General features: G+C 33.8%; 1 pseudogene; it reads right to left on the bottom strand.

The window, feature by feature from the left end:
* Positions 1–6,047: 6,047 nt before the first annotated feature.
* Positions 6,048–7,375, bottom strand: LOC149236001 (protein BIIDXI-like; annotated as a pseudogene).
* Between the last annotated feature and the right edge of the window lie 7,304 nt (positions 7,376–14,679).

Raw genomic sequence — 14,679 nt, 5'->3', positions numbered from 1 at the left:
GAAATCACTGAACCAAGCAAAGAAAAAACACAAGAACTAGTAAAGTACAAGAAATGGAAGGGCGTAGAGTATCATACTTGAATCAATTAAGAATTATCGTTCTGTTGTTGCAAACTTGAATACTTCCAAGGCTATGTATGACAAGATAGTAAATTTGTACTCTGTAAGTACAACATGACAAAATATGGCTTTGGGGAATAAGTTATATAGAATGAAGAAATCAAAGGATGATGATGCGGCATCCTTTCTATGAGAGTCTCTCAACTAAGAGACCATCTACAAGGACTTGGGAAACCTATTACTGATTTGGAAATAACCACATGTGTTCTAAATGCATTACCACCAGAATGGAGCAGCTTTGCAACAAACATCCACTCCAAGAAGGATTCAAGTCCCTTTGATGAGTTGTGGGCCCAACGCATATTAAAAGAATTAAGGTCAAGGATAATATTGGATCAGATGAGCAATCTCAAGCCTTTCTAGCCCAAGTCAAGAAGATGAAGAAGGAAAGTCTGGTAAGTCCAAGAAGAAAGACGTGTAAGGTTCAATGTTTCAAGTGCAATGAGTTTGAACACTTTAAGAGGCACTATCCAAACCAACAAAACAAGAGGAAAGAAAGGAGTGAAGCTCATGTAGCTGAGGCAGTGGGAGAACCTAAGAAGAAGGAAATGAAGGAAGAAGTGAATAATCTTTACTACTAAAGAAGGTTCATTGAATGCCAGGTTCTTTATGATGATTATTCTTTCATTTAGATAGTATGTAGAGCATCATAGAGAGAAGCATATGATAGTGGATCACATTGTGGGCCACACGAGCTCTTAACATGACTAGATTTCGAAACAATGACCTAACCAATTACATTTTTTAAATAAAATTAAGATTCTAAATAAGATTAGTTTTTCATAAACAATTCTTTTTTCCTTTTTTAAAATTGATTTATTTAAATGTTATAAAATTTAAATTTATTAAAGCTAGATTTTATATCTATCTATATATATAATAGTGAGATTGTTGATTACCATGGCAACTCACAATTATATTGATTAAAAAAAATTATTTTTATAAATTGATTTATTTTAATTAAAAAAAAAAGTAAATTTATGAAAATTAGATAAAAATATTAAAAGCATGTATACATGTATTTTCTAAAGATAAGAGTAAGATGGATGATAACTAGAGCAGTGCACAATTATACTCACCTGATACTCAATAGCCATTACAATAATATTTTTCAAAATATCAAAATTCAACATAATATTTTTCAAACTACTAAAAATCAACCTAATATTTTTCAAAATACCAAAACTCAACATAGATGAATAAGATAACAATCATTTTACTCCACCATACAAAACAATTCTAATTCATTAAATATTTTTATAAAATATAACCAAATATTTGACACTACATAAAATTCAATAATAATAAATTTCCATAAAAATTACTAGCAGCATTTTGTATTACATGAGGTCCACCAGTTTGATGGGTTCAAATGGACCATCAGTATGTATATAAAATTCAATAATAAAGAATTTGCCTACATTTTCTTATGAGAGAATTCTGTATGGCTTTTTGAAAGAATGGCAGAAAAATGTAACAGGACATATATACTAATTTCTTATTTAATACAAAGTAGGGTTTTTGTCCTCCAAAAAAATTAGCATTTTGGCATTTCCTATTGCATAAGGACCACCAGCTTTTGCGTTCACTGCCAGACGTTGCCTACCATTATTGGATAATTTTGAAGCCGTACCATTATTGGATAAGCTGAATGGATTTTGGAAAACCCTTCTCAAGGTTCACCTTAATGCGTATCTCAACACATGCAAACATACATTCTCTAGGTTCATCTATATACTCGCCCAATGAGTTTCCAATACTTTTGAGGATGTCTTCATTCCAAAAGTGGGGTTCAAGATGTTTTAGTTTAACCTAGATTAGAGTAGGAGAAGGGATGTCAATTTTAGGGTTAAGTAAGGTTCTTACAGTTAAGGAACAAACCCTAGGTTCTTAGGAAGGGATAGTTTTAAAGATTAAGTCTTGATCTTGTTTTTCTTGAAATGAGAATGTAAATAAAAACCCTTCCCATAGAAGGATAGAGAGAGCTTCCTTTTGTTAGTGGCATCCAGTTCTTGGCTATCCAAGACTTCAATGTTCACAAGGATGACTAAATGCCTATAAATTTTCATATTTAGTTATGATCTACTAAGTTAAGAGCCATTGTTTTACATTGGTTTGGATACACGAGGATTCATTTGAATTTCTTCAAGTTGTTTAACACACTAAGTGCAACAATGTTTGGAAGGATGAGGAAGGGTAGAGATAAGTGTGTTGTAGGGATTGATATTAGGTAAAGGGGGATGACAAAGGAGTTAGAGCCCCCCTTGAGGCTAAAGCCATGAGTGTGGATGAGAAACCCAAGGGAACTGATGTAGGAGAAAAAATGTGATTAAATCATACTCTTTAGATTGCTTATATGATTTTTATTTAGGTATTGTAAATAAAGATTCAACTTATCAAAAAAAAAAAAACATATGTTCCATTTGTAAATCATTTCTACTAAACATGCTTTAGACGCTCAAAAGGATAACATGTAACAAACTAGAAATGATTCAATTATGGAATTAGACATTAAAATAATACTTCATATATAAATTTTGAAAGTTCATATAATATAAATTAAAAAAAATATAAGTGTTGATATAAATATCAATATATTTATATGGTTAAGGTGAGAGGTTATTGTTCTTCCCATACAAATTTAAGCGTAATTAAAATTGAGAAAAAAAAATTCACACCCTCCATATTAACTCAATAATGACATCACTTTTACCGAGACATTGTTATGAATCTAGCATCCTATGTCCTAAGCCCTGGATTTAACTCCCATAAAATTAGATGTACTGAATTTACACAACCACATTATAAATAATAATAATAATATCTATTCTTAAGGTCACAGCCAAGCCAACACCAATATTGGTGTATGAGACCCCCTTGTTTGTGGGAAAAGGGATCCACCTCTGCGCAGTGATTTGATTGCTAAGTCTACAAAGGCATACATACTCTACCCCCTCTGGTTTTGAACATGTGACCTCTTAGGAAGAAACACATGCTCTTAACCATTAGGCACACTCAAGCTGTATACCTTTTCATGTTAAAAATTATACCATACATTTTCAAAGTTCTTTAATATCTAGAAATAACTCTAATATTAATAGGATGTACATTAATTGCGGAGAACATCACTTAGAGTATCCAAAAACACCCACATGATTCCCACACTCTAGATTCGCTTCATGTGAATAAATTATTTCCTTGCCAAGCAAGGATATTGGAATAAAAAAAAATCAACCCTTTCATTTAGGTTGAAGTAAAAAAATGTTTTTACCCGAGTTTTGTATTTCCTAAATTAATTTGATATTTTTTTAATTTTAATTTTTTTTTTTTAATTTCTTCTTGTTAATACCGAATTATTTCTCAACAATTTTTTCTACACAATCCTTAAAACAAAATTCTCAAATACTTCAAGGATATGTTATAAATGTGTATATGTTCAAGTATTTTTAGAGGTTTTGTTGAATGGTGGCATAGGGTTGGAATTTGGATTTTTTTTTACTTGTTAGATAAAAATATTTAATATTTTGGGTGGTAAAAAAAATTATCTTCCAAAATGATGTTTTGGTAATAAATTAACCCTTCATCAATAAAGGTTTGATTAAAAAAATTACCCAGGCTTCAATAACACACTTATGTTAACAATTTTAACATATTTTTCATAAGAAAAGAATGACCTTAACATACAAATGACTTATTGAATCCTAAATCTCGCTTTGTAATTAAATGGACCACTCACAATAAAATGTCCATAACCCTGAAATCAAATGTCCTTGACCCACACATGCAATAACATTTGTATATATGAGATATGACTAAAGAGATATTATGGAACATATAAGATGACCAAAAAAAGTAAAACTACTCAATGTTATCAATAAGAACTCAAAATAGATGGATTAATATAGTTTATGCTACACTGTACATAATCCTGAGAATAAAGATCAAACTTATTCTACACATTATCTATGTTGGTGAAGCAAGCTAGCTATAAATCTTAGTTTAGCAATTAAGTTGCAAGTGAAGGACTCCATGAGGGGTTATTTTCTTACTTTACAATATTGAGGGGTTTATTTCCACAATATTGATAGTATATTGGAATGTTTGGCCACAAGCTCATCTCATTCTTTCATAAAAGAAAGTTAATATTATGACACATGCCAATTAGGAATCAGTAACCCACTCCATTACCAATTGATATGGAATGAACCAAGGTGAAAAACATAAAGTTATTAATTCTTTTTCTACTCAGAATCCCCTTTTTTATATGGACATAAACAATAGGATATCACTTTTTGAGCATGCCCCTCTTTTATTTTAATATTACTATTGACTAGTAACATAATTAGCCATAAAATACAACCTAGCATATTCTTTTAATGACATCATTATATTTTACAAGATGTTTCCTTTTCTTAATAGATATCATACTTACTACTTAATCACTAAACAAGGTTACTTTGGACTATCCTCAACTTTTTAGAAACATAGTTAGCGAGAAAATACAACGTAGCATATCCCTTTGATGACACCATCATTTTTTTCAAGATGCTTCTTTAATATTGCAGTAGTGAACATCCATTAACTATTAAGAGGTGGAACATTTCTTACAATATAAGTCATCGTGCCCAACTTAATAACACCATGGAAGAACAAATCCCCTTCCTCAATAGTGAGTGAGGCACTGCATGTGAGGATTGAGTCCTGATGAGGCTGGAGAAGAGCCCTAGTTTCACCAACCTAGCTCCATCATTTACAATTATTTCATCAAAAATGTTTTAAAGATTTTCAATAGGCAACTACAACCCAAAAAAATGGGGGAAATACCTAGGCTAGTTAAATATTAATAGGCTTCTGAGACTGCATGCTTATTTGTTCGTTATTCCATTAGAATATGGATATGGAATTCAACATGTATATCAAGATTAAGGAACTTGTTTCTCATATTCCATCATTTACATCAAGAGATACATAAACAAATGTGCTCCTAATTTATTTCTTCTTGTCAAAAGGGATTTCCATCCCTACCTACCTAGCCAAAATTTACTGTGCTTTCATGTCAAAGATACATATTTTCAAAGTGAAAACTAAGTGCCATAAAGTGCATGTTGAGGGAGAGATTTCAGTCCACCTTTTACTGATTAATCAATTAATGGATAAACGTTCAACCCAAATCCTTCCAATAATCAATCACTAGTGGAATGGTGAGAAATGTTTTGTAAATAAGCAACTTCTAACTAGCCTATAGAACAAACAACAAAGAGTTCATTGAGCTTACCTGGAAAATTGGAATTGTTTGAATGTATGTAATCCCTTTACTGTTGCTTCTCCCTTCAATCTATCTATAGTCAAAATCGACCAAAATACTCCATATTCACAGCACTAGGAAAAGAAAATTGCACCAACTTAAAATTGTGGGGAATACCTATCCAACAAGCAGAAGTGTATTAAATGTAGGGGTGGCATTTAAGGCACCTAGGGATGGTAGTTTCTACATGCTAAGTAGGTAGATGTTTTAATATTTCATAATGGTGAATCAAAGGTAGATGTCATTCTTCATGAGCAAGATATTTCAGATTTTTTATGTGATATATTTGGATTCGGAGATCTAGCGCGTATTGCAGTTGAAACAACACTTCTAATGTTACACACGTGACATTGTGAAGTAGGATAGCTTTCACAAGTGACACTCTGAAGTAGGATAGCTTTGACAAGTGACACTCTGAAGTAGGATAATTTTCACAAGTTACTCTTGGTAGAGGAGAGCTGGAACCTTCAATATTGGGAGGGTGTAACACGTCGAAGTTGGAGTTTGGGAACATGTAAGGCCCCTCCTCTAAATTGTCATTCTTTATTAGATTTATTGCACAAAATCAAAATTGAAATCAAGAAATCAAGAAGCGAAGGAAGATTACAAATTCTAATCAAATTCACTGTGCCAAATCAAGCTTATCAAGAATTCTACAAATCAAGAAAATCAAGAACTCGATAATTCTAATCATGAAATCAAGGATTTCGAAAATCAAGATAGTGAAGAGGCCAAGGCACATTACATCTTGTGAAGCAAGGGGGAACAACTCCTTGGTTGCCACTACGTCCAACACTGATTCGTAAGCCGAATATTCCACAACGTTGGGATCGTGAAGAATAACATTGACTACACTAGAAGGAACCTTGAATGCCCAAGAATAAGTATCCTAGCCATTGCTATTGTAAATCGTTTGTATGGATATGTCTCCAAAAAATGGAGGAACAAATCCATTCAACTCTCAAAGTATGCACAAGTCCTCGTTGCACTAAATGTAAGCGAGTAATACAAGCCCCTTGTGACCTTGATACTCTGGTTGATGGAAACATCATTTCCTAGTCTCATAGTGTGGGCTCCTTTGGGGAGGACCACTAATATATCACGTTGATGATGTCCAAATGTTATGTAGTCCGCAAATTTACCTTTGGTTTATCAGTTCAGTAAGGAATTTCACTCTACAAATACCATCCTTTTGACATCCTTGAGCTTAGGAGCCAACTCAATGTCGCCATTTGGAAGCAGACTTGCCAGAAAACAAAAACAGAGAAATGTCAACCATGTTCAAAATGAACACATATAGAGCTTTACAGAACTAATCAAATTTATGGAAAAGAAAAAGCTTACCATCTTTGGCTGTGATAGAACCCCATAGCTAAAAAAATTCTACCAGATAAAAAAATGACGGATCAGAACTCTATAGCTCTACATTTTCGAGACTAGCTAGAGAGTTTGGTGACAAGGGACAAACTATTTGAGCACTCACATTCTTATAGAACCCGAACTTCTGATCGGGTTTTATTTATACAAGAAGATTCAGAATAAGACAGGGAGCCAAAACGTGTAGGAATCTAGGGGTAGGAGTGTTTGAATCTTGATTTTCATGATGGAAATAGATTTAGCATCATCAAAACCTTTTGGACACACAACGTCTTGAAATTTAATAGCTGTAACCAAGATTTCCAAACAATTTCACTAAATTTTACCTCTGGATTTTACTAAAATGATACCAGAATCTCCATTATTTTTTTAGACAAATTTACAACCTAGTTAAACTATGCCCTGTTTTATGTTGTAGATTTCTCCAAAAGATTTTTGAACGCGTAAACTCCAGTCGCGTACACGTTTATTGCCTGCACCGCACATTTGGTATAACCTTTTATTCCTCTTTTCATGTCCCTTGCGGTGCTGCTCAGCTTTCAGAACTCTCCAGTCCGTGCACAATACAGTCATGATCACATTTAAAACATTTCCCGAAAAACCATTGGTGTAGCGTTTATTGGAATTGAACATTCACTTACTTGGAAAGTAATGTCGGCCAACCCATGGTCAGACTACTTGGTCTGCACGGGGTTTGGTCCGCATCACAAAGTCAATATCCGTGGGACCTTGGGCCTAGGAGCGTGGTTTGAACTATTGTTGTCACGAAGCCGTATTCTAATTATTTTATATTTTCTAGGCTTTTTGGGTATATTTTCTTCTATTGCTTGAAATCTGGCAGAGGTTTAGAGATTTATTATATTTAAAAGTTTAAATGGTATAATGTATCTCAAGATTTTTCAAAATATTGAATCTATTTATATTAATAGAAAAATATTTTTAATAAAGAAAATAAAAAAATTCACTAATCATTATTATCATATTGTTGGAAATTTAAAAAAAAAATATGTAATGATTTTTCTGAGTTTAGATTTCTGTGATCCATAATGTTTAGAGAGAATTTTTTCTATAAAGATCACATCGAATATTTTCTTGGAGCCAACGTTTCGAACCCTCCAGTGTGGTTCATCATCAGAACAACGATGGAATATCTGAAGTAACATTAACAATATTTATAGGTGGAGATGCTTCAGAGAAAACAAGGGAAAACAAAAAAAAAACTAACCTCCATGTTAATTTACTAACCTTTTATTTATTTAATTACAATTGTGACAACTAATTATTAATTTTCTTAATTTTTAATACAAACTTTACTTTTAATCAGAGGTTGGTAATGAATATAACAATAATGATAACATTAATAACTTTTCCTCTCCCTCGGTCCAGTCGAGTTGACCAGTCAAATTTAGTCATTTCTTAATCAAATTGCCTGTCCAATATAGCTATTTCCTAGTCAAATATAGTCATTGGAAGATCTGCTCTCCCTATTTAACCTGTAGCCATGCTCTAGTTCTTCAACTTGTCCTGACCATGAACAAATTTAGTCATTTCTCAATCAAATTGCCGGTCCAATATAGTTATTTCCTAGTCAAATATAGTCGTTGGAAGATCTGCTCTCCTTATTTAACCTGGAGCCATGCTCTAGTTCTTCAACTTGTCCTGACCATGAAGCACACTCGTTGATTTGAAATGTGTTGACAAAAATATTACATAAGTGATCTTTTAGAAAGTCAAAATTAAAATTAAAAATTTTATTGAAACGTTATAAAATCAAAGTAAAGTGAAAATTAAATTAATAACTACAAACTTTCAAACACATGCTATAAATTGAAATAAAATTGGAATATAAAAAATATGAAGATGAAATGCTAAAATCATGGAGAAAATAAAAAAAGTTAAAAACAGAATTAATGAGAAACAAATTTAACAATATTTAAAACAAATAAATAAATATAAATAAATATAATATATAAGATAAATAAATAATAATAAACAAATAAAATAAAAAATAAAAAACAAACATAAAAAATATAAATTAAAAATTATACAATTTTCAACATAAAAGAAAAACTTCAACCATAAAAAAAAACGGATAGAAAATCAAAGGATACTACTTATAATAAAATTCCAAGGAATCTTAATATAGAAACAAAAAATCAAAATACAAATGAAAAAAAAAAAGATGATAACATAAATCAAAATTAGAAATGGAGCGTAGGATCCAGTGGCTGCTAATTTTCCAACCTTCATCCCTATTCAGAGTGTTACCATGCTGCTCAATTTCTAAAGCCTCCCTAAACTTCCTATGATGGAAGTGATCAATTTTGGCTAAACCCCGGATATCTTCAATACATATGTGGTGTTTAGCATTAGACACATGCTCAGCTAAGGCATAAGAGCTAAATCTATTATACCTAATATCTGCTGCATGCTCTTGGATCCTTTGCTTGATAAAACTATCCATTTCTCCAATATACTAAATAAACACCATTAACATTTCAGATGGTTACTTCCTATTATTATGGTTACTCTGGTCCCAGCAAATTAAGCCCGCTTTACGAAGTTACGGTATTCTTCGTAGAAGTCATAAATTGAAGATAACAAGCTACCTTACCAGCTCTGGTCTTACGAAAAAGCAGAAGTCATAAATTGAAGATAAGAAGCTACCTTCGAAAGCTTCTGTCGTTAGTCAATCCTTCCACAAACTGCCCCGCTTATGACAGTTCGCTTTCATCAGTGTTTAAAGCCTCGGAATTGACACCCTACCAAGTTGTTTTTCAGATTGAACGTTGTGGATTCGTTGAATCTTTCACAGCTTGACACGAATCTACCAACTCTTTCTTTTTCAGCTAAAAACCAGATCTTTATATATTTTCAGATCAGAAGATAAGGAGACCAACGCATCTACCAACTCTGTGTATAAACTTCTATTCTAGCTTATCGGCGTTGTCTAACGAGACGACGATTTTGTCTGTGGAAATAGTCTAATGAAATGACAATTTATCTTGTATGAATTTGGTAAAAAAAAATCAACAAATCTAATCAGGGGAGTGTTTAAATCGTTTATTGATTGTAAAAATAAATGCAGCACAACCCTAAATGAGTTAACCAAACCAAAACCGATATAACTGGTTGGTTTTCCAAAAATTTACGAAATTTCATCAAAATCTCGCCAAATTTCCATCCTATGGTATCTATATGTGTGGCAGTCGTCTTTTTTTTTTTCTTTTTGCTGACTCACATTTAATATACTACACGCCGTAAGGCATTCCGTTGTACAATCCCCCTCAATTGAACATCGAAATTGTAACCTTCTAATTTGTGGGCTTCAGACCCTCGTAGTTTCTGGTGTAAATGCAGAGCTATCCCGACCGTCGTAGACTCTGGTGTAAATGCGGAGTGATCCCGTTAAAATAGGAGTTGGAGTGATCCCGTTAAAATAGGAGTTGGTTTTAGTGAGATTTTTTGAAAGATTTTTCAGTAAATGCTTACAGTGTAATTTTTATAAAATTTAGTGGAAATTTTTTGAAATCACAAATTTGATGGGTAACTCCTGCACCATATAAGTGCCTTGAAAGTTTTTCAGGGTGTTGAATCTATATATACAGTCGAAAAACCAGTGTAAATAACAAAAATCAAGATTTGAGTTCAAATTGCTCTGGCAGATGCCAGCACCAAAAAAATCCAAAAAACAACACTAAAAACAACTCCAATAAAATATTCCAAAATTAAATACGGAATTGATTAGCGTTCACTTTATTTAGGAGCAGCATTGCAAAAATCGGCACTTCTTCAGCCGACTTTCATGCATCGACATAACTCCGCGATTGCACAAGGCAGGTCTCACATAATTATTGTTGGAGATTTAACTCCATTGTTAGAAATTTAACTTTTATTTAGATATAGTTCAGTCTAAAGCACTCATAAAATAATGGAAATTTTGGTAACATTATGATCAAATTTGGCAGTATTTCAGAAAATTTAAGTTAAAGCTTTCAAACTTCAGGATTTTGGGCAGCCCAAGACAGGGCTTCTTGATGGTGCTGAATCTATTTCCACCATCAAAATAACACTTCAAACACTCAACATTTTGATTTTTTGATTTTTGTTTTTTTATGTTCCAGTATTTTTATTATAAATGTAATTGTTATGTGAGTTGATTAATCATTAATATTTTCTCAACTAATTAATTATATGGTTAAGATAATATTTTTATCTTCAACATCTTCAACATTTGTACTTTTTTTATTAACATTTATATGACACTGACATTAGAGCTTTGGATAAGCATGAAGCAAATAAAGGGCAAATAAATTGTTCATTTCCTTCTTGGTGAGATGTCTATCTACTACACTTGCTACAGATCCTAGTAACAATGGTGGTTATGCTCACTATGGATCCCAATGGGATGGAGAGTGACATTGTCAATTTACTGGAGAGCTTTTCTCATCACATGGAAGAAGTATTGGAAAATTTCAACTCACTTTGAGTGCACCTGCCCTTAATTGGCCCACATCACTGCTACCCCTTACACGAATAATGTTGGTATCCTAATGACAAACGATTACAGAATAGGTGCTTCCCCTTTTGACATGGGAACAAGGAATTGAATCCTATGAAGAGCAATCTAGGCCTCATTTACAACACAGCGCTCCAACTCTAGAGACAAAGGGTAGCATATAGATTTTGTTGGGAAAGCAAGGATTTAATTGCTTGTGACTCTCCAACTCTAGAGACAAAAGGTAGTATATCGTTTTTGTTCGGAAAGCAAGGATTTAATTGCTTGTGAGATGCCAAGCATAAGATGATCAACAAAATGAAATATCCGACCACTGCAATCTCGACTGATCAAGGCATAGCCTAGAGCCATTGCGGTTTAGTGACTGACGTTGTGTGAACCCAGTATCTAGTCATAACTGTTAGCATAATAACAATTCTATAATGTGGAATAAACACTTAAAGAATCGAAAACTTTATTGCCCAATAAATCATACCTCCAGCCATTGATGCTACTCACACTCCTCTTAACCACAGATCTCTTATGTTTGTCATTGTATGAAACTGGAAAGCATCAAATGTGCAGGACATTAGCATCACTTGCTTCACTTGTCAACGTTTTAAATCTTTCAATCGAGCTTGAAAAACAGCCGCGTTATAGCATCGGGAGCTTCGAACCCCCGAAGCCATGCACAACATGAAAATAACAGTCTCTCGAGTTTTTCCATCTCTAGACCACCAAAGACATAAGCACTCCGAATGTCAAACTCTCAAAACCCTTGCATAGCGCCGAATCAATTTAGTCTCTGCTCTGAGCTATGCATCATGCAGAGTCTTGATTTCTCCAAAATAATCCAAAAACTCTCATCTGTGTGGCACTTCCAAGCTCTGCTCACTCTAGCTTGATGGTGTAAGACTGAAGGGGATTGAGTTAGTGAGCTTGGGGACCAAACAGAAGTATTTATAGCCAAGCTTCCATCAAGCTTCTGTTGGCTATGTGTCAAGTGTTCCATAGATCATGGTAGAGAACTGCAGAGGGAGTAATGGACCACTCCAGAAGCTCCCAACAAGAAATTAATTAACTGAAGATAGTTTTCATAATTGAAGGAAATAACTGCAGTTGGTTTCCGTAATTTAAGGAAATGACTGCAGTTGATTTCCAGATTATCGGCGGCCGTTGGGAGAGGGAGCTTAACATTCTCCCACTTGGTCCATACTTCCAATCTTAATGTCTCATCTTAAAACCCATTGATAATCTGTATTAAGTAATAGATACATGAATCATGGCAATAAATCCTGTAATGACGAATATTATCTTCCATGTATTACTATGTATTTATTTCTATTAAAATTGATGTGGGAACAATTTCTTGATGAATAAACCTTATGCTTATTCTTGGTCCTACACAGATGAATTCTCTCAAATCAAATTAAGGTGCACATAAATATGAGGAAAACATCACAATAATTAAGAATTTCATTAAAATAACATTGCCCATACAATGAGAAACTACATAATGGAACCAAGTCCCATATTCATTACACGATCCTTGAATTTAAATGGTGGCATGCCCTTAGTCAAAGGATCAACGATCATCAATTCAGTGCTGACGTGCTCAATGACCACTTTCCTTTCTTTAACACGTTCCCTTATAGCAAAATACTTAATGTCGATATGTTTATTTCGACTCCCACTTTTGTTGTTTTTAGCCATAAAAATAGCAGCTAAATTGTCGCAATACATTCTCAATGGCTTAGAGATAGAATCCATAATTCTAATCCCATAAATGAAACTCTTAAGCCATACACCATGTAAAGTAGCCTCAAAACAGGAGACAAACTCGACTTCCATAGTGGAAGTGGAAATCAAGGTCTGCTTGGCACTCCTCCATGATACAGCTCCACCGGCCATCATAAAAATGTATCCTAATATTGATTTGTGTGAATCAACACATCCAGCAAAGTCAGAATCTGGGTAGCCAATTACTTCTAAATTGTTCGTCTGTCTATACATAAGCATGTAGCGTTTGGCTCCTTGAAGGTACATCATTACTTTGTTTGCAGCTCTCCAACGGTCTAAACATAGATCACTCTGATATCGTCCCAACATTCCCACAACAAATGCAATGTTAGGTCTTGTACAAACCTGAGCATACATTAGGCTTCTGACAGCCGAAGCATATGGAATGTTCTTCATTTGTTCCCTTTCAAAGTCGTTCTTCGAGCATTGGTTCAAATTGAACCTATCACCCTTCACAATGGGAGCGACACTTGGTGAGTAATCCTTCATCCAAAATCTCTCTAAAATTTTATTAATATAGGTTTCCTGAGACAGACCCAAGATGCCTCAAAATCTATCTCTATGGATCTTAATGCCAATGACATAAGATGCCTCACCCATATCCTTCATATTGAAATTTTTAGAGAGGAATTGTTTCACCTCATGCAGCAAACCCTTATCATTGGTTGCTAGAAAAATGTCATCCACATATAAGACAAGAAAACAGATTTTACTCCCGCTGACTTTCAGGTATATACATTGATCCATAATGTTTTGTACAAAACCGAAAGAAGAATTTACATTATGGAATTTCAAATACCATTGGCAAGATGCTTGTTTTAAACTGTATAATGATTTCTTGAGCATGCAAACCAATTGCTCACCATCACTAGAGGGGAATCCTTCAGGTTGTTTCATGTAAACCTCCTCCTCTAGATCTCCATTGAGAAATGTCGTTTTCACATCAATTTGTTGCAACTCTAAGTCAAAATGGGCTACTAATGCCATAATAACGTGCAAGGAATCTTTCTTAGATACAGGAGAGAAAGTCTCCGTGTAGTTGATTCCTTATTTCTGAGTGAATCCCTTGGCAACAAGTCTTGCCTTGTATCTCTCAATGTTTCCCAATGAGTCTTTCTTTGTCTTAAAGACCCATTTACATCCAATGGCTTTTGCACCATTAGGCAACTCAACAAGATCCCAGACTTCGTTACTCTTTATAGAATTCATCTCTTCCTTCATGGCATCGTACCATAATTCTGATTCTTTGCAACTCATGGCTTGTGAAAAAGACTCGGGATCATTTTTGGCTCCAATGTTGTAGTCAGATTCTTGCAGATACACAACATAATCATCAGGAATTGCTGATCTCTTTGGTCTAGTAGATCTTCTTAATGTTGTACCATCATCTTCCTAAGAAGTATGTGGTTCAACTCGTTGTTCAAAAGTTCTTGGCAACTCTTGAACTACCTGATCTACTGGAATGCCGTTAGCAGCTTGGGGAACTTCAACAATTGGTTGTTCAACACTAGTTTGTACTTGAGGAGTGTTGTGAACAATAACCAATCTATCACTTGAGGTGACAGGTTGAGATTCTGAA

Source organism: Pinus tabuliformis, chromosome 8 (genome assembly GCF_031772625.1).
Source record: "Pinus tabuliformis cultivar Carrire ecotype Pingquan chromosome 8, CPIR1, whole genome shotgun sequence".
NCBI lineage: Eukaryota > Viridiplantae > Streptophyta > Pinopsida > Pinales > Pinaceae > Pinus > Pinus tabuliformis.
The sequence above is the reverse complement of the archived record's forward strand: the minus strand, read 5'-3'. Positions and strand labels throughout refer to the sequence as shown.